This window comes from Rutidosis leptorrhynchoides, chromosome 4 (genome assembly GCF_046630445.1).
Source record: "Rutidosis leptorrhynchoides isolate AG116_Rl617_1_P2 chromosome 4, CSIRO_AGI_Rlap_v1, whole genome shotgun sequence".
NCBI classification, from domain to species: Eukaryota; Viridiplantae; Streptophyta; class Magnoliopsida; order Asterales; family Asteraceae; genus Rutidosis; species Rutidosis leptorrhynchoides.
Window position 1 is genome coordinate 587,887,503 of NC_092336.1, and position 23,021 is coordinate 587,910,523.

Sequence of the window (23,021 nt, forward strand, 5' to 3'; positions counted from 1 at the left end):
TTTATTAAAATATGTATATAATACATGTTATGACGTTCGTGAATCGTTGGACAAACAGGGTGGTAAACCGTTATATAAAAAATCATTTTTAAAAGTTTTAAAACTTGTCAAAATTCATTGCTTATCATGTCGAAAATATTAAATCATATAGAGAATTGGTTTAAATAAGTCGAAATTTTTCGGGTCATCACAGTACCTCCCCGTTAAAGAAATTTCGTTCCGAAATTTGAGTGAGGTCGTCATGGTTAACAATAAAAATGTTTTTATGATGAATATGAGTTGATAAATAGAATTTCTATCACTGTTGAATAATATGGATAAAACAATCCAATTACTCGAAGCGTATGAGGGAAAGTTACCGTAAAAGAGTGAAATGAAGAATAGAGATGCGTCTTATCTCTTGACGTAGTAACGATTGATTTCTGGAATTTAAAGAATAGAAAATCTTCATAATCTAAATAAGATTTGATTCTTCGGAATTTGCGGAAATTAAGATTTTCTTTAAATGCGTAATCTGCCTCGATTGCTATGTATGATATTTCACTATAAATTGACCTCTTCCATTTCATTTATTTTCACTACTCCTATAATCTTCTTCCTTATTTAATACTTCTTAATAGGTTGTGTAAATGCTTCATCCAGTTCTGATTCTTGATATACTCCTAACTTTCATATCTATCATTCTTATTTTTCATCTGCCGCCGGAGGAATCTATTCACTTTTACTATACTCTTGGATTTATAGTGTTTTTAGTTCTCCCGTGTCTTTACGTTGCAATACTTATTGATATTCATGGTTTGTAATTTATGTATTTTTATCGGGCTTTATATTCTCCGTTATATTTCGAAGCTTCATGCTTTCGTTCTCTCTTCCCGCCTTCAAGTTAAGCGAATAATGGTCCAGAATTCGTAGGTATGGATTTTGAAATGAACATAGTTAATGTTCTAAGAAGGGAATTGTAATGGCACGATCTTGATTTGTCAAATTACTAGAATATCCGGAAAAGACCGAATCATCAAGAAATATATTTTCTTGATATATTTAGAGATTATATAGAATAAAAGAGTTATGTAACATGGTTCATAATGAGGGTGAGATCTGTGAACCTTTATCACGTTCCATTAGAAACTCAGCATGACTTACTGTAATATAATCACGTTGATCAAGTGTCATTATATTATACTAATTCATGCTTCAGTTCTTAACACTACTTCAAAACATTCATATTTTAAACTTGAAGGTTTCAGAATTTAGAAACTAAAATAGTTTCTTTTATGATGTAATACAAATAGCGCGAAGAGATGAATGATTTCAGATAAGAATAGTTATAAAGATATCTCCAGAAATATCGAGAATATTTATAATGAAAGATACGATGATATCTTAGAATTTCTAATATCAGCGGATGATGCGGAAAATCTATCTGTGAAGGTTTAGAATGAGGAGTAAGGTGTTTGCTAACGACTTTGGCAGACACTGATTCATTTGGATCCTTTGAAGGTAGATTTCGTCCTTGTGATTTGTCCACAACCTCCTTCATGGTTTTCTCAATCCATTTTCCAGTTTCAAACCTTCTCTTTTTCTCAGCTTTACCACCATACTATTCTTTATCATCAAACTTTTGATTGTTAAGGTCGTTTATAGTTTTTGCTGCTTCATCAGCATTGTTCCAATTTCAGAGAACTAGTTCATAGTTTGGGATGTTTTTCAGAAACTTCACATTCGGAGTAAATAAGTCTAGGAGATAGACATTATATGTTTATATATAACTGTTGGCGTAGAATTGCTGTGAAATTCGAAATACTGATTTGCTAATTCTCAGTAGTTGGTATTACAATTGTTGTTACAAGTTGTATATGGGTACTTGATAGAGTTTCAATGAATAATTATCGTGATTTTTCGGAGAGGCTTAATGATCAATGAAGTTGTTGATAAGTTTACTGCTAATGTGGTGGAATATGAAAGGTTCCCCGGTAACAATGATGAAGGGTTAATCGTTATAATAAGACTTATTCGAATGAACAATTGAAGGTGATTTTGCTGGAGTGGTGACAAAACTGTCTATTTTGAAAAGTGATTGAAAAGTTATTTTAGCTAATAAATGTCAAATGGTCTGACATGGATACGTGTTAAACTATGACTTTGATTTTGAGGGTTTTTCAGGTACAAGACTGCGGTAACATGTGGTTGGATCATCATCTCGATGATTCATTATTTGAAGTGTCTTTAGAAATTTCGAGGGATTTGAACATAGATTGTAATCGTTAATATTCATATGATATTCTAGGAATTTGAATGATACAAATACTTTTCTGGGTTCTATGATGTTCTAGCACAGTTTTGAAGTCAAAGTATAGCTTCGAAAGATGTAGGAATCTAAGAATGATGTTACCTGTTAAATCTTGACTTGGATTCTGATCCGTCAATATCAGAATATGTAATTGAATTTGTATGAAAACGATTGTATATCGCTGTGAGCATAGTTAATATTTTTTTTTTTCAAAGTTGAAGAATGTACAGTATAACATATTAATTGTGAACTTATATATTTCCCGGGAATTACCTACCCGTTAAAGATTTCACAAGTAATATTTTGTACAAAAGAATTTTCATTACAGTCTTTATGAAAATATATGTATGTATATTTCTTCCGATGTAATACGGATTTAATGAGTTAATATCATATTAAGCTCATTTGATTTTCGGCTTGACTTAGAAATGATTAATCTCTAAAACATTAAAGATTACATAATCTTTGCGGAGTTTTTCACTAATGAAATCAACACTTCATTATTTATTCTTATTGATATTTCTCGGTGAAGGATGTTGGCGCTCGTGGAATTTTTGTGAACCTTACAAGGCACAGATGATGTTTTCTGGAAAGTTTCGAGTATATCGAAATTGAAAATGTAAAATCAATTATGTAATTGATTAATACACTTGGTTTATTATGAAATGGAATTCATTGGATTGAAACAGAGATTGTAGTTAACAATGGTTAAGTTGTTAAGGAAGGATGTACATCATTGCATATTAGTAATATGAACTAACCGAGTAGTACCTACCAGTTAAGATTCACATGTAATAGCTTAGTACGAAAAGATTTATTTTGATTTCAAAATTCATATATATTAAATATATATAAAATTTCTTCAGAGGAAAGGAGTTAATACTTCATCGGTTATTGTTGCTGGTATTTCTTGGTAACTACGGTGCGTATGACGTTGATGCTCGTGGAACAGATTGTGAAGTTGAGGTTTGCGATGCAGATGTTGTTGGTGGTAATAATGGTACTGTTGGTGTTGTTGTTGGTGGTACTGTTGATGCCGGTGATTCTGCTGGTGCTTGTAACCTTTGCACCATATTCTCCAAAGTCACTACCCGAGCGCGAAGCTCGTTGACTTCTTCTACTACACCGGGATGATTGGCGGTTCGGACGAGCGGATGAATAAGATTCAGAATTTGAGATAATATATTACCGTGACAAGATACTCTGGAAATGAGAGAGAAAATGGTGTCTCGAACAGGTTCGCCGGTAAGTGCTTCAGGTTCTTCGCCAAGAGGGCAATGTGGTGGATGGAAGGGATCTCCTTCTTCTTGTCTCCAATAATTAAGTAGGCTACGAACCCATCCCCAATTCATCCAGAATAGATGATGGCTAATTAGTTGATCCATTCTGGTTACACTGTCTTCGGAATTCAGGTGAATATCCATATCAGAATAGCTGTCAGCGTTTAAGGAATTTGAACTAGATACGGGATCCATCTTGTATAATTAGGGAGATGATTTTTGATATGAATTAGATTATAGTGATTTTTGATATGAATTAGATTATAGAATTTAGTTTGGTATTCTTCAATACATAATTTACATATGTATATATAATACCAAATTCCATAAATTACGGAAAAAAATTTCGAAAGATGTCAGGAAAAGTTTATAGTAACAGATACGCTAAGATATGAATTTTTGTCTAAACACTATTTATGCAATAAATGCAGGAAAACGTGTCTAGACTTAAGAATGATAAGCATGTAATATCCGACAAGAAATGATAAGCAAAACTTTTAACATGCAGACACGGTCGAAGTTCAGACTTACTGATGCATCCTAATAACTATCAGTTAGACACACTCATGCAAGACCTGGTTCGCTAGGACCAACGCTCTGATACCAACTGTGACGATTGCTCCAAATTCATATGGACGAACACGTCATTCATCGATTTCATAGCGAGGTATTTGACCTCTATATGATACGTTTTGTAAACATTGCATTCTTTTGAAAAGGCTCACCATAAATGAATATTTAAATCAAAGGTTTTCGATATCTGATGATTTCTACATATAGACAATCACCGTGAATAATAGTTTACAATAGTACTTCCGTTGACAATGCAGTCAAAATAAGATACATGGTGATGATTTGGTGAATGCAACGTTTCCTTGAAAAATATGCCATGTAAGACTCCATGCACATAGCTTGTCTAACATATAAGCAAACAGCGGAAGACTTCTAGGGAACCTGAGAATAAACATGCTAACAAGTGTCAACACAATGGTTGGTGAGTTCATAGTTTTAATGTTTTGCATAATCTGTACATAAAGGTGGATCACAAGATTTCAGTTGTTTCATCCAGAAACGTTTATCAAAATATTCTACGAAATTGAGCACCCTGGTAACTAAACTTAACGTATATGTAATTTATACCCTTTGTATAATCATCTTAATAATACACGCAAACCAACGTGTACGCTTCTCAAATAGTATACGTCCGTTAAAAGGCTAGCGCTCTAGCTTAGACGGGGATATCAAGCCCTATGGATCCATATACTACTACTCGCGCCCACCAGTTCTTATAACTGGCAGTTACTAGTAAACAAAGCTAAGGGATTTTCGGTTCAAACTCAGTGTAGAATTTAGTATGTACTTGTATCCATTACGTTTAAAATAAAGTGCATGTATTCTCAGCCCAAAATATAGATTGCAAAAGCAATTAAAAGGGGAGCAAATGAAACTCACCTTAGGAGCACATAAAGTCGTTCACCGAAACGTGACCGAAACTCGGAATACCAATTAACCGTAGATCTCAACCTAGAGAACATATGTTGGTCAATAAATGTCTTATCCAGCTAGGTTTGGTCATAGTGTATCACAATCCTAATGCTCGATATCGACATACAAAAGTTATCCAAAGTCGTTTCAAAAAGTCAATTTTGAAAGTTGTTTAACAAAACGAGACGTACCTTATATAAGGATTCATTTACTCGGTTGGTAATATTCAAAAATCCAGTTTATCAATCTTACAAACAAGTTGTTTAAATATTAATTGCAGATTCAAAAGCAATTCCGATTAACGTCAATCATAATTCAGTTGACCATATCTTTTGATTCGTTCATCGCTATTACGCGATTTCTAAATGAAAAGTTATTGATTTTTCACCAGCTTTCCAAAAACATGCATATCATATACCTTTTATCAGTAATATATGTATTTAATTCGTGATTCATCATAAACTATTTAACGACGAAATTTAGCATACTAGCATGCATAAATATATATACTCAAACACTAGACATGGATACACAATTAATATATAAAAGATAAAATATGAGTGCTTACGTATCAATATTGTGATTCAATATTGCAGAAAAATACGTAGACGCAACAGAGATGATAAGCGCTAGGTTTGATTTGCAAACAATACCCATGAATATTACCCATAATTTCCTTAGCTCTATCCCGTTTGAAAACCCATTTTGAAAGTGACACGCTCATAACCTCGTCGTAGTATTTTATGTATAAATAATAATAATAATACTAATACTACTAATAATGATAAGATTAATAATAATATTAATCTTAATAATAATATAAATAATATATATATATATATATATATATATATATATATATATATATATATATATATATGTTTACAGAGAGAGATAGATGTATTTGTGTATGTGTCTCGAAGCCAAAACTGATCGACTTTATAGATGTTTTGTGGAATCAGTCCACATGCGATCGCATGGGGTTTTAGTGTGTAGGCCATTCGATCGCATGGCTTCATTTTACAGCTCACATCATTTTTTTTCCTACGCTTGTCGACATAATAATATAACGAATTTAAAATTTTAAAAAGTCGTATTTATTAAATACTTCAGGGGTATTCTATGTAACTTATAATTAATAATTTCTATCATGTCGTTTTCATGTGAATAGTAAATGAATTAATTTAAATTCAACTATTTAAGCTACACGTTGTACGTTGTGCTTTACAAATTGTACATTATTAATTTAACTTCGTTTCTTAAAAAAAATACAAAAATTATATCATAAAAATAAAATGACTTAATACGTAAAATTTTTAATTTGAAATAGCATCGTTTAATAGTAAAATTTTAATCATTTCGTATATAAATATTATTCGCATGATTCCATATATATCGAAAACTCTTATATTTATTAAAATATGTATATAATACATGTTATGACGTTCGTGAATCGTTGGACAAACAGGGTGGTCAATCGTTATATAAAAAATCATTTTCAAAAATTTTAAAACTTGTCAAAATTCATTGCTTATCATGTCGAAAATATTAAATCATATAGAGAATTGGTTTAAATAAGTCGAAATTTTTCGGATCATCACATGAACTATTGATTTATGATAAACCTATAAACTCAATCAACCTCGTGTTGACTTTTTAAGCATGTTTATTCTCAGGTACTTAAATATTGCTTCCGTTGTATATCTGCTGCTTTGATGATGATTTCTTGCCATGCTTGGAGTCTTCATGCATTACTTACCAATTCATCTAAAAACATTTAATGCTTTAAATACAATGTAATCTATTTATCTTCCGCTGCAAAACTCAATAAAACGTCTCATATAGAGTCGTTCTCATTTATACAACTGTGATTTGATATAATTAGTCACAAATACCACAGGCCCTATTTGGGGGTGTGACACGTGGCAACCGAGTTATGGAGATTGGTTAGATTTTAGTTGGATTGTATAGCGCCTCCATTTTATTCATGGTCAAATGTGAAGATATGGCTTGATGAGTGGGGTAGTAGTGTAGTATTCATGGTAGAAAGGTTTGCTTGATAGGTGTCATCTTTACTCTTTTCAGTATTATTTGGTGGTTCCGAAATAACATAGTTTTTATTGAATTTTCCACTGAAAAAATCTATGCTTTTTGATTTCGTTCATTATTAGCTTAAAAACAAGGGTCTTTTAGTTTCTAATTGAAACTTATGCCTTCTAAATTTTTTGTAAAACCTCCACTAGCTTCTTGCTAGTGGGCTTCTGTCACGACCCGGAAAATTTCAACTAATTTTGAACCAAACTCTCGATACGATATTGTATTTTTGACACGATATGCAAAGTCTATTAGGATGAGTCTCAAAATTTATTTATTTATTATGTATATTCATTTACCTTTTGACTAATCCCGACGATTCACGAACCATTATTTGGAAATGTGTGTATATATAAATGTATGTATACGTGTATATATAACTTAAAACAATAATAACTATTATACGAATTATTATTATAACTAAATAATTAAAATAAAATACGTTGTAATGAAAACTATTATTATATATATATATGAATATTATTTGTATATATATATTAATATATTAAATTTAAATGTTTAATATATTTAACTAATATATTTATTTATGAAGTAAAATTTGTTATTTATGAATGTTCTTATATATTTAAAGTATACATTAAATAAAAATGATTTCGAGTCTAAACTATAAATGTTTGGAACACTCGGTTGACGTTTCATTGATTTTAATATAAACCTAATATATATCTATGAGGACTTAAATAAAAGTTGGTCCGTATATTGATTAAAAAGATTATGGGCTCGATAAAAATATTGTTACCCCTTTTAGTTTAAATGTTAGTACTCCGTACATGTTAAATGGAACAGAAAGTAAATAATTAATGAATTTTTTTTATCAGGTTTCAAACAGTTAATGAGTGAAATAATTAATTATATTTAATCTAAAAGTTTGGGATTTTTAGGAACACTTTTATACGACAACTGTTTAGCAATGGACACGATATAGTTATCCGTGATAGACTGTCGATAGAATAAACCAAAACATCCGATGGCTATCCTATTTCCAATCCCTGTGCTTGATTGAATGATTGAGCTCCTTTATCCTATTTACAATTCCTGTACTTGATTGAATGATATTTACTGAATTATTGCATTATGATTATAGATATAGCATATATATACATATCACATAAGAGAGATTAAGCATCTTGCTTCTCCTTCACAATCCTTCACCCGTCACCACCTTCAAACCGTGAGCCACCACCTCCTCTAACAATCATGAATAACCACCACTTAATCCAATCGAAACTCACCAACTCTAAAACTACTACTAGCCATTTCCGTTTTGTACCGGTTAAACCCATTTAACCATAACCGTGACACTGAACCATCGAAAACAACCGATGTGATACACTTTCATCACCATTTAATACCCTACAAATCACCTTCAAGAACCATCCTTTCACTTTTGCTTTTAAAAAGTTACAGATATATTAATTAGTTTAGTATTATAATGAACCAATTATCTATCTGTTTTATTCGAATCAAAAACAACCTCCAACACCAACCCCTACTACTACTGCTATATTTTTTTTTCTGTTTATACTCGGAACACCAGACACCACCTCCATGGACTCATGATTCAACCATAAACAACCACAATCTCCACCACCTTTTATCCAATATCACCACCGTCACCTTCATTGTCTCTCCCTCTCTACGATTTTTAATCTCGAACCATAAACACCATCACGAAACTGCTGCAATTTCAGTTTTCTGTTTTTATTTATTCGAGTTTGTTGTTGCTACTTGTTATTCGTTTACAAACCCACGAGTATTTACAGCAAATATTGCTGCTATTTTGTATTCGAAACCTTTCTGTTTCAGCCTACCACAAAACCTGCTGCTATGTTTTATTTTTTTGTTCCTCTCGAACCACAACCAACCAGTGCCGCTATTTATTTTGTCTGTTTCAATTATTTAACCGTGATGATAAGGATAAAGAATGATGATAAAGATGGTACGTGTACAATAGATGAAAAGATAGATCACTAATCTATTCTAATATCCCACGTGCAGATAAACATATTTTTTTTTTCTATCTTGCAAACGTCCCAAAAAGGGGTATGTCACCGGGTTTCTTTTGCTGTTGGGCCAAAGGATTGTATTTTGGGCCGTGGACTTTTTGGTAGTAATTGGGTTAGGTTCCTAGCTTTAATAGGCCGTGATACCTTACTTGTATTTTGTGGGGCTTCCTAACTAATGGACTATAAATGAATTGGGCCGAGAGATTTAAAAATGATGATTATGATTGTGATAAAATTCTGATAGTGAAAACATGATGGCGATGATAAATTTTGGTGATGGGGTTATATGATATACGGTATACATACTAATGATAATGATGAGATTAGAATTAAGTAAAGATGATAAGGATATATAGTATACATAAAAGATGGTGATAATGATATGGGATGATGATGATCACGAGGACTCGTTATGATAATAGTGTTGATGATGATAAGAAAATAACCTATAGAGATGATGTCGTAAATGACATTATTAATACGATGATTATGATTCATGATTTATTGTGTATAATAATGATACATAGAATGATGGATGATGTCGTGATGATAGTGGTAATGATGTGTACGAATGATGATGTGATGATAAGTTAATGATATTGAGGAAGATATGGTGATATACAAATATGATAATGTTCCAGTGAACGATTAAAACAATGATGGTTAAGACTGTTATCGGGTTAGCGGGACGTCGCGGGTTCAAACCCGGACTTGAGCATTTTTTTTAAGACTACTTCTTTGAGGTAGTTTACTCATTACTTATTATTATTATTATTATTATTATTATTATTATTATTATTATTATTATTATTATTATTATTATTATTATTATTATTATTATTGTTAGTATTGTTAGATTATTTATTATTATTAACAAAATTATTTTATAATTATTAGTATTATCATTAAACGTTATTAATATTATCATTACAAACAAATTTTATTATTAGTACTATCTTTATCATTAATATAAAAATTATCATTATTATTATTATTAGAATTATCATAATTTTTATATCATAATTAGTATTATTTTTATCATAATTATTATTACTATTAGTATATCAAATGAAGATTTTCTATATAAAAATATATTTATGACATAAAACCTAAGCACTTAATACTTTTGTAATAAATGTTAATTATCTATATAAAGATAAATATATCTAATTAAGTTATTAATAAAACACATGATATGAAATAACAAATAAAAACACTAATAATATAAATATTTGTTCGATTACCATTACGTGTATTAATATACATGATTGATTAATAGGTTCGTGAATCTGAGGCCAACCCTACACTTGTTCAATGATGTTATATGTATTTTTACTACGAAATACAGTATGGTGAGTTTCATTTGCTCCCTTTTTAATTGCTTTTGCAATATATATTTTTGGGCTGAGAATACATGCGCTGCTTTTATAAAAGTTTACGAAATAGACACAAGTACTTAAAATATATTCTACGTTGAGTTGTACCACCATGCATATCTTCCCTAATAGCTTGGTAACTACTATTTACATGTGGTATTGTAGACGCGAATCATGTTGATAGATCTATCGGGCCTGACAACCCCAACCGGGCTGGACGACCAGTATTCAACGGTTGCACAGTACTTCGTTTTGTGACTACACTTGGTACAGTGTAGTGAGATTTCATAATAAAAGGAATATGCGACGTTGATTAAATGTTAAGTATGGTTACCAAGTGCTCAACCAGTTAGAATATTTTTATTAAAATGTTTGTATATATGAAATCTTGTGGTCTATTAAGATATTGAAATGATTGTTATGATAAACCTATGAACTCACCAACCTTTTGGTTGACACTTTTAAGCATGTTTATTCTCAGGTATGAAAGAAATCTTTCGCTGTGCATTTGCTCATGTTAAAGATAATACTTGGAGTCATACATGGCATATTTAGGTCAGTACCTCGCAATGGGACCAAATGTTGATGACTTCGTCCAGGTGGATAAGGACGGGTCCTCACAGGTGGTATCAGAGCGGTGATCGTAGCGAACCAGGTCTTGCATTAGTGTGTCTAACTAGGAGTTGTTAGGATGCATTAATGAGTCTGGACTTCGACCTAGTAGTTGTTAGGTTATATTAATGAGTCTAGACTTGAACCTGGTCTGCATGTTAAAAGTTTTTGCTTACCACCATTTGTCGAAAAATATCTACTTATTATTGTCAGTCTCGACACGTCTTATTGCAGTTATTGCATAGATGATGTACAGACAAATTCATATCCCATCATATTAAACCTTGTCTTACATGTTTCCTTAACTTCCTCCGTAATCTACGGGATCTTCTGTACTATACATAGATATTCTATGTAATTAGAATATCATCCAATATTCGAAGATCATTACATATCGAAAGCCCTTTATCTAACCGTATCAAATGAAACTCACCACTAGTTCAAATCCCTCGGATTCCGATATGAAGTCTCACTTAAGCTCCGAAAGCAGCGTCACCAGAATGAATCAATCAATCAGCCATCCCCAATTCATCTGATGGGTTCGTAGTCAACTAAACCAATGGTGACAAAAAGAAGGCGATCCTTTCCACCCACCAACCTGCACCCTCGGCGAAGAACCTGAAGCACTTACCGACAAACCTGTCCGAAACACCATTTTCTCTCTCATTTCCCGAGTATCTCGTCACGATCATATACTATACCAAATTCTAGATCTTATTTATCCACTCGTCCGAACCGACAGTCACCCCGGTGTAATAAAAGAAGTAAACGAGCTTCGCGCTCGGGTAGTGGCTTTAGAAAATATGGTGCGAAGGTTACAAACGCCAGCAGCAGCACCAGCAGCATAACCAGTACCACCATCAGCAACATCAACATCCGCATCCCACACCTAAACATTAAAATCTTTACCACGAACATCAACATCATACGCACCATATATACCAAGGAGTACCAACAACAATGAACAATGAAGTATTGGACCATAACTTCATTAATATTCTGCGAAGAATATGTGGCTTCTAAAAGTTTTAGAGATTATGTAATCTAGTACTAACGATAAATCAAATGAGTTTAATATCTTATTAACTTATTAAATCTATGATTACATCTGAAGAAAATATATATGTAGATATGTTTTCATAAAGATTGTAATTAAAAATATCTCTCGTACAAACTGTTAATGGTGAAAATATTTTAACGGGTAGGTAATACCCGAGGAATATTTAGATTTCACATTAATAAGTTACATTGTACATTCTTCAAATCTGATTCAACAGTCATTTACTATCCTACTTACATCCATAGAGATACGAATCTATTCACCACAGAATAGCCATTTTCATTCAATTTCATATTTGGATTTTGACCTATACAGAATCCAACAAGTGGCATAATGAAGAAAACATCAGACAAAATAAAATTGTTAGAAACAAACAAATTAATTATAAAGAATTTTGTTAAGAATCCACGCTAACTGTTCCTAGCTAACTGATTACATTTTATTTATCACAATTTATTATCGCAATTTATATTCTCGCAATTTTATTTATCGTCATTTAAATTCTGTTATTTATTTTACGCACTTTAATTAACGGAACATGTATACAAGGTTTTGACATATCATATCGACCCATCTATATACATATTTCGAAACAACCATAGGCACTCTATATGCAAATGTTGGAGTTAGCTATACAGGGTTGAGGTTGATTCCAAAATATATATATAGTTTGAGTTGTGATCGAGTCTGAGACCGGTACACGGGTCACGATACGTATTAATTAATTCGAGTATTATAAACTGCTAACTGTGGACTATCAACTGTGGACTACAAACATTGGACAATTAAAAATGAATTAAAATATTGATTATAACATATGAAACTAAACATCTCTTCAAGTTTGCCACTTGAATCCATCTTAAATCTCAATTGTATCTTAATGATTACAATCTGCGTTCAAACCTTTCATGATTCTTGAAAATACCTCAATCGAGAAGATGAATCAACCGCACTTCATCTACGAAAGAAAAGATTTATGCATATAGTTATGCACCTAAAAAACTCTTGGAACCTGAGTAAAGGTTTAACACGTATCTGCGCTAGCTCCTTAGCAATGTTACTACCGAAAATCGCTTTGCAATCCCTTTCCAAAGTAGCCAATTTTGTCACAGCTTCAACAAATCAACTTCGACTTTTCATTCGAACAAACCATATTATAACTTTGATATATAAGTTGCCCTTCATCATCATTATCGGAGAACCTTTTATATTCCATCATATTACCAGCAGACGTAGCAGTAACCTTGTTGCTCCTTGGCTTAAATCTCTCCGACAAATCACTATATTTATCTATTGAAGTCTTATCATGTACTCATCGACATCTTGTAGCGATAGTTGCCATACTAAATACCGGGAAGCATTAATCATTAATTCTCAAATTTTGCAGCGTTCCTACGTCAACAGTTATATATCTATATATAACGTATATCTTCTGGACCGATGAATTTCAACTCGGAATATCTGAATTCCTGAAAAGCACTCTAGCTTACGAATCATATCTTTGAGTTCTGAAAATGCTGATGAAGCAGCAAAAGCTGTAGATGGTCTTAATGGCCAAAAGTTTGATGATAAAGAATGGAGTGTTGGAAACACTCAATAGAAAATTGGTACTGAAAAAAAAAATGGATTAAGCAAACCATGAAGGAGATTGTGAACAAATCACAAAGACTAAGCCTGTACTTAACGAATCCAGATGATTCAGTATCTGCTGAAACCTTTAAACGAATATCTTGCTCCTACTTATTCTAAATCCTTGCGGAAGGATTTTCTTCATCAACCTTCGATCTTAAAATTTTCAAAATATCGTCAAAAATATCTTCGATATTTCTGAAGATATATATTCATAAATATTCTTGTCCGAAATTATCTATCTCTTCGTGCTATTTGTGTTATATCCTAAAAGAAACTGTTTTAGTTTCTATATTCTTTAAAATTCAAGATAATTATGAATGATTTCCTAGAGAAGTGTTGGGAATTGAAGCATGAGTTAGTATAATATAATGACGTCAGGCCAACGTGGTTATATTACAGTAAGTCATGCTAAATTTCTAATGGAATGTGATGATGGTTCACAGATCTTACCCTCATCATGTGCCATGTTACACGACTCTTTCATTCTATTTAATTTCTAAGCATATCACGAAAATATTTCCTTGATATTTCTGTTCTTCCATAACTCCGACAATCTGCTAATAAATCGTGCGATTACATTTTCTTTCTGATTAGAAGATTTCTTTAAATTCCTTGAATTCTGAAAATCAACCTTGACTATGTCAGAAGATAAGACGAACCTCTAATCACTTCATTCCACTCTTTTGTGATAGCTTCAGTAGTACGTTTCGTATGATCGAATCGTTTTATCCATATTAATCGAAAATGATAAAACACTATTCATATTCGTCATGAAAAATATTCTTATTGTTAGCCATGACGACCTCGATCAAATTTCGAGACGAAATTTCTTTAACGGGTGGGTACTGTCACGACCCGGAAAATTTCAACTAATTTTGAACCAAACTCTCGATACGATATTGTATTTTTGACACGATATGCAAAGTCTATTAGGATGAGTCTCAAATTTTATTTATTTATTATGTATATTCATTTACCTTTTGACTAATCCCGACGATTCACGAACCATTATTTGGAAATGTGTGTATATATAAATGTATGTATATGTGTATATATAACTTAAAACAATAATAACTATTATACGAATTATTATTATAACTAAATAATTAAAATAAAATACGTTGTAATGAAAACTATTATATATATATATATATATATATATATATATATATATATATATATATATATATATATATATATATATATATATATATATATATATATATATGAATATTATTTGTATATATATTAATATATTAAATTTAAATGTTTAATATATTTAACTAATATATTTATTTACGAAGTAAAATTTGTTATTTATGAATGTTCTTATATATTTAAAGTATACATTAAATAAAAATGATTTCGAGTCTAAACTATAAACGTTTGGAACACTCGGTTGACGTTTCATTGATTTTAATATAAACCTAATATATATCTATGAGATACTAGAGGCTTTGTTAATATTCCCTACTGTGTTGGTTTTTATCTGTCTAAAATGGTGGAAGAAATACAGGATGGGGGAATAATAGGAGGAGGTATTTTTGTTACTCTCATTGGAGAGTATTTAGGCGTAGATAGGGATCAAGGGGGTCCACTGATGGCGTGTAGGGAACAGGATGAGACTTTAGGATTGCGGGTCTATTAAGGTGCAAAGGTATTAAAGAGCAGACGCAATCAGGCAGTACCATATAAGGGCCCTCATCCACAGGTAGAGAGAGGTTCATATGAGGAAATGGACGAAGCGGATGACATTAGGGATGTCATTAGGGGGGCTGTTACTGACGTTTACCAGCGTATAGATGAGGTAGAAATGACAAACAAGGCTAGACATAGTCAGTACGAGCAGTGGCACGCCGAGAATGTGTACGAGCATTCCAGGTAACGATAGCATGATAGATGGCACTATCATCAGCATCAGATCATGAGCCAGCTATCATCTCAGGTACAAAATAACTACGTATCGACCCGACCTGCTTACTATCCGCCACACCAGCCCGATATGCGACCACCATTTACTCTCTACGACCCCAACCAAGCCTATCAGCATACCTATAACCAACCGTGGAAGCCGACCGACGACATGAACTGGAACCCCTATCCATATTGATACAGTTCCCGTTGGTGATTTTTATCTTTTATTATTTTTATTTACTTATGTTTAAAACATAAAATATTGTGATACTTTTATGTAATTTTTAACATTTTTTTATTTTGTTACTAACATTTCAAATTACCATGCATGTTATTATTTGTATGTATGTATATTGTCAATTGTACACAACAGGGTAAAACAGCGAACTTTCAAAGACTGGCATTAAGTTCAGCAAAAGCAACTAATTTTGACGACAAGATGCAAAATATATGTGAAATAACAACTGCAGGAATGAACAAATGATGTGCACCATTTATCATTCAACATAAACAACAATATGTTTGGAAACTTTGGTAAAATTTAATCATTTTTCTACGCTAATCACCCTCAATAATTTAAATTGTTACTGATTTCTTGCAAATGAGGGCATTGCAAGATCTTAAGTGTGGGAAGGGGTTAAATTCTTTTGGATTTTTAAAATTTTAAATTTAAACACTTGGTTACCATTAAAAATACTAGTAATGCAGTAGTTGTATTAGAATCTAATGCTCTCTGATAATAAAGAACAGCCCTAGTCTTATATACTGACTACCCAATTCTAGTAAAATTTTTAATTTTTTTTCAAATAAATGAATTCAAAATCATGTTTATACATATTTATGAACGATAAAACTAGGTGTTAACACCGAAATTATTGTTACCTCGGAAAGGACATAAATTGAGAAACTACCCAAAATGCTTGAATTCATTTAAAATGGAATAGAGGAAAATAAAAAGGCAAAGAAAGGAAAATAAAAGCCAATTGTGGAAAAAATTACCAAGTTATTTAGAACATATATCACATATTTTTGTACAAATAATTGAAGATACTTTTTGTTTTGAATGATATTAATCAGTTTTACCCAGTTTATTGTAATATAAATGGAATTTAAAAGGAAGTAAAGTCTTTCGAGAAAAAGACACGCGCTTCTTGATTTAGGTCAGGAAGTTGTCGTCCAGACCAATTGTAGAGTCTACGAAAAACCTTGAAAAGTTTTCTCGAAAATCAGCTGGAAATCCACGGACCTCAGCATCAAACAGGGTCACCAAGTGGTCAGACTTATCCTAACCATGGGAGGATCTGCCTCGTAAAATGGGGAGGGCGCTGTGAAAATTAGCTTGATAAGACTAATGAATCAGACCCCCAGAAAAGGATAATGTGACGACCCAGAAATTTCTGACCAAATTTAAACTTGATCTTAATATGAAATCGACATGATAAGCATAGTCTGTAATATTGAGTCTCAAAATTTTGAATTTGTTTTATGAAATCATTTAACTTCGACCATTTCCGACGATTCACGAACAACTGTTTGTAAATAAATAAATATAAATATATATGTATAAATAAAAGTGAAGAAAATATAATGATTTGAATTAATAAAAACTCAATTTAATCATTTGAATTAAAAAGAATCTATATATATACACATGTATATGAATTCTATATATAGTTAATATTATGTATACAATGTAATGCATATAAAAATGTAAATATTAAATATTCAATATATGTTATTATATATGTATCAAATATTACATAATTAATAGTATGTAATATTAATTACAAGAAAAATATAAATGTTATATTAATTACTTTCAATATTATTATTAACATCATTATTAACATTATTATTAAAAATTATCAACATACTTGATATTAATATTGGTATCATTATTTTTAGTGTTATTAATAATATTAAAAGTATTATTATTATTATTAATATATATATATATATATATATATATATATATATATAAATATATATATATATATATATATATATATATATATATATATATATAGATATACAAATATTAACTACATAATTATATGAAGGAAGGAAAATTCGATTTCAAGTACCAATCAAGTTTTGTATCTTTATGAGTGTTGTTATTTCTTTCCCTGAATTAATGGTCTACACTGGAATCTATCAATCTCATAATATTAACAAAAATTATTATTAATTAGTATGATTATTATTATCTATTAATTATTAATGTTTATTTATTATATAAAAGAAAAACATATATAAACGAAATATGTTCCTTTCCGTTATCCAGTCTATATCAATTTCCTGTAACTGATTGAAGATGATGTCGACTCCATTATGTATTCAGTTAGCCAGCTATATCAATTGTACAACTTTATTAAAGTTCTTTATCGGTTTCTAATTTAGTATTTTTTTTTTTTTTTTGCATTTTTCTTCCTCTGGTTTTGTCTTCCTGTCTACCCACGATAATTGAGAGTAATCAAATCTTCACTATAAACCAATCATTGTTGCTTCCTCCTGTAAAAACCAACTAAGAACCAACCATCATCGAACCCATTAAGGTACTGTTATTACTACGGTTCATATATTTTTTCTTTGTTCGTTTATAAACCGAAAAACACCATTCTTCTCAACCTTCAACCACCTTTCCTATTTTATTTTTGTCACATTCACAAACTACCTCCTTTCTCCTCATGATCATCACTAACAACCACCTTCCAACTCATTCCTATTTTTCTTTTATAAAATCTGTCGCTGCTATACAGCTTAGTGGAATACATGTTTTCATTTAAAATGTATTAATAGGATCATGGAGACCAACTTGCAAGTGGAGGTACACATGGGCCAAAAATTTCATCAAGAGGTACCCATTCAATATTTAATTTTGATAGTGGGTGACATGAGGATCCTAATTCAGTAAAGTTAAAGCAAGTGGAGCAAAGACACCACTTGTGCAATTTTGTTTAAGTATTTCCGCTAATGTAAAACACACCTAAACCACCATGGTGCTGCATCTTTTTTTTTCTGTTTCTATAATCCGAGAGCAAACACCACCAAACCCATTTAACCACTCTCATTTTCCTACTCCCTTTAGTCGACTAGTTGTAGCTACTTCTTACTTCACTTAAAACTGTTGATAATTTCTGTTGAATCACGATCGAGACTGTTGCAATTACATGATTATTTCCCGTTTTATAACTTCCAGTCGACAACAACAATAATACGAATAGGGTGAGCTTCTAGATAAATTGGGTTTGTGATGGCCCCGTATACACTAAAGTATATTTAAGGATGAATAATGATAAATGGCAGTTATGATATGTGATTATAGATGATGATAATACATAAAATGAAAACATGTTTAGGGTGATGAAATATAACGCGATGATAGATTAAGGTATAAGGATCGAAGTGTTCATTATGGTTATGGGATTATAATTATGATAGATGATATGGGTGATGTTAGAGGGACGAGTAAAAGAAATTATCGAACTAAACAATTCAGGAACAAAGTGACAGCTCGACGGTTAGTGGTGCGTCTGTTAAGTGAGAGGTCCTGAGTTCGAAACAAGGCCTAGCCGAATTATATATATATATTTTTTAAAAACTAGGCTGTTGTGAAGACTTAAACCTGTTGGGCTATTTGCAAATCCATGGACAGTTAGTTGGACTGAATTGTTGCTTATAACAATTAGTGGGCCTCAATCCAACTCAAGCTTTCTGTTGGGCCAAAAATCATATGGGTTATATGTAAAGGAAATCGAAAATAATTTAAAAGAAGCAGAAACAGTCGAATGGTTTAGAACGTGTTCGGGTGAGCGAAAGGTCTTGAGTTCGAGCCAGGGTTGAGGCAGTTTATTTCTTCTTCTTTTTTGAAGCTTTTCCTCTTAAGGTAGTCTTATTATTATTATTATTATTATTATTATTATTATTATTATTATTATTATTATTATTATTATTATTATTATTATTATTATTATTATTATTATTATTATCAAAAATATCATTTTCATTATCAAAATTATTAAACTTATCATTTTATTAAAAACTACTATTATTATTATTAGCATCATTAATGGAATCGTTAACATTATTATCATTATTATTTTTTTTATGAGTATTATTACTATTTTAACTACTGATATTATTATAAAGATATTACGACTTTTCATTTATCAGTATTATTTTAACCAAATAAATATTAGTTACATAGAAATACATCTAATGTATATAACCTAACTCTAATATTATTTTTATAATAAGTAAGAAATATAAAATAAATATATTTAAGGTATTAATGGAACTCATAAATCATTAAAATAACAGATATATCACTAATAATAAATATATTGTTCGATTATAATTATATGTGTTAATATATTTATAAATGATATAGGTTCGTGAATCTGAGGCCAACTCTACTCTTGTTAAATGACGTCATATGTATTTTTACTACAAAATACAGTATTGTGAGTTCATTTGCTCCCTTTTACTCTTTACATTTTTGGGACTGAGAATACATGCGCTGTTTTTACAACTACTTTATTAAATGCTTTTGAAATATATTTTTGAACTGCAAATACATGAAATACTTTTATAAATGTTTGACGAGATAGACACAAGCAAAACATTCCTCGAATGAATTATTTTGCAGACAAGAAGTTCTGCGGATTATTATTGAATTATGTGGACATGATAATTGCCACCATTGAATTATGTGGACATGATAATTTCCACCATTGAATTATGTGGATATGATAATTGCCACCATTGAATTATGTGGATATGATAATTGCCACCATTGAATTATGTGGATATGATAATTGCCACCAGTTGATGTGAATGTTATATATCGAGAGAATGATTTTATACACAGGTTATGTGTATGTTATTTTTGTGCACAAGATATGTGTATGGTTACTATGATTTATGAAAATGGTTTCGTACACGAGAAAGTTGTACTGTATTTAAAAGATATAGCATGTACATTACAGGTGGGTATAGGATTCGGGCCCATTTGTACCATGCGGTATTTAAATCTTGTGGTCTATCAAAATGATGAATTTTTATTTTTTATGATAAACTTATGAACTCACCAACCTTTTGGTTGACATTTTAAAGCATGTTTATTCTCAGGTATGAAAGAAATCTTCCGCTGTGCATTTGCTCATATTACATGGAGTCGTTTATGGCATATAGAGGTCAGAACCTCGCAATGGGACCAACTGTTGAAGACTTCATCCAGATGGATTAGGACGGGGTATTTCAGTTGGTATCAGAGCGGTGGTCTTAGCAAACCAGGTCTTGCATTAGTGTGTTTAACTGATAGTTGTTTAGATGCATTAGTGAGTCTGGACTTCGACCGTGTCTGCATGTCAAAAGTTTTGCTTATCATTTTGTGTCAAAAATTACCTGCTTATCATTCTTAGTCTAGACACATCTTACGGCATTGATTGCATGAATAGTGTATAGACAAAATTTATATCTTAGCATATCTGCTAATTCATATCTTAGCGTATCTGTTACTGTTACCTTTGTCTGATAGTTTCCGTAGATTCCTCCGTAACTTATGGGATTTTAGTATTATATATGCATATGTAAATTATGTATTGCAGGGTACTAATCTACATCCTATAATCTAATTCTTATCGAAAATCCTTCATCTGATCGTACGAGATGAATCCCTCAACCAGTTCAAGTTCCTCGAATTCCGACAGCTATTCTGATATGGAAACACACTTGAGCTTCGAAAGCAGTATAACTGGAATGGATCAACAAAATCAGTCATCACCAATTTGGGATGAATTGGCGATGGGTTTGTAGTCTACTAAACCAACAGAGACAAGAAGAAAGCGATCCTTTCCTTTCCACCAACCAAATTTACCTCTTGACGATGAACCTGAAGCACTTACCGACGAACCCATTTGAAACACCATTTTCACACTCATTTTCCGAATATCTCGCCAAGATTATATTCTATCTAAAATTCTAAACCTTATTCATTCGCTCGTTCCTACCGAAAATCATCCCGGAGTAATAAGTCAACGAGCTTCGCACCCGAGTTGTAGCCTTGGAAAATATGGTGCAAAATGTACCAGCTTCAGCAACATCATCGGCACCAACAGTACCATCAGTAACAGCACCAGTACCATCAACAATCCATGCCTCAACATCTCATTCTATACCTCGAGTATAATCATCGTTCTACGTATCGTTCTACATCGATTATCTTCGTTCTTCATGACGATTAAGTAATCTCTAAATGTTTTAGAAATTATGTATTCTAGTTCTAACGGTAAACCAAATGAGTTTAATATCATATTAAATCAATGAATCCATGATTACATCTGAAGAAATATATATATATATATATATATATATATATATATATATATATATATATGTATGTATGTATGTTTTCATAAAGATTGTAATTAAAAATTCTTTTGTACAGACTGTTAATGGTGAAAACATTTTAACGGGTAGGTAATACCCAAAGAATATTTAAATTTCACATTAATAAGTTACACTGTACATTCTTCGAATCTGATTCAACAATCATTTACTATCATATTTATAACCAACGATATACAAATCTGTTCACCGCAAAATTACCAGTTTCATTCAATTTCATATTTGGATTTTGACCTATCAGAATCCAACAAGTGGCATAATGAAGAAAACATTGGACAAAATAAAATTTGTTAGAAACAAACAAATTAACTATGAGAAATTTTGTTAAGAATCCACGCTAACTGTTCTTAGCTAACTATTCATAGCTAGCTGTTAATTCCGTATTACCTTTTATTTATCGCATTTTATTTATCGCAATTTTAATTCTCGCAATTTAATTTATCGTCATTTAATTTCTGTTATTTATTTTACGCACTTTAAATATCGGGACACATATACAAGGTTTTGACATATCATATCGACGCATCTATATATATTATTTGGAATAACCATAGACACTCTATATGCAGTAATGATTGAGTTCACTATACAGGGTTGAGGTTTATTCTACAATAATATATATAGTTTGAGTTGTGATCGAGCCTGAGACATGTACACGGGTCACGATATGTATTAATTAATTCAAATATTATAAATTAAACTATATATGAATTATTGGACTGTTAACTGTGGACTATCGAATGTGGACTATCAAGATTGGACAATTAAAAATGAATTAAAATATTGATTATAACATATGAAACTAAACAATTCTTCAAGTTTGCCACTTGATCTCATTTTAAA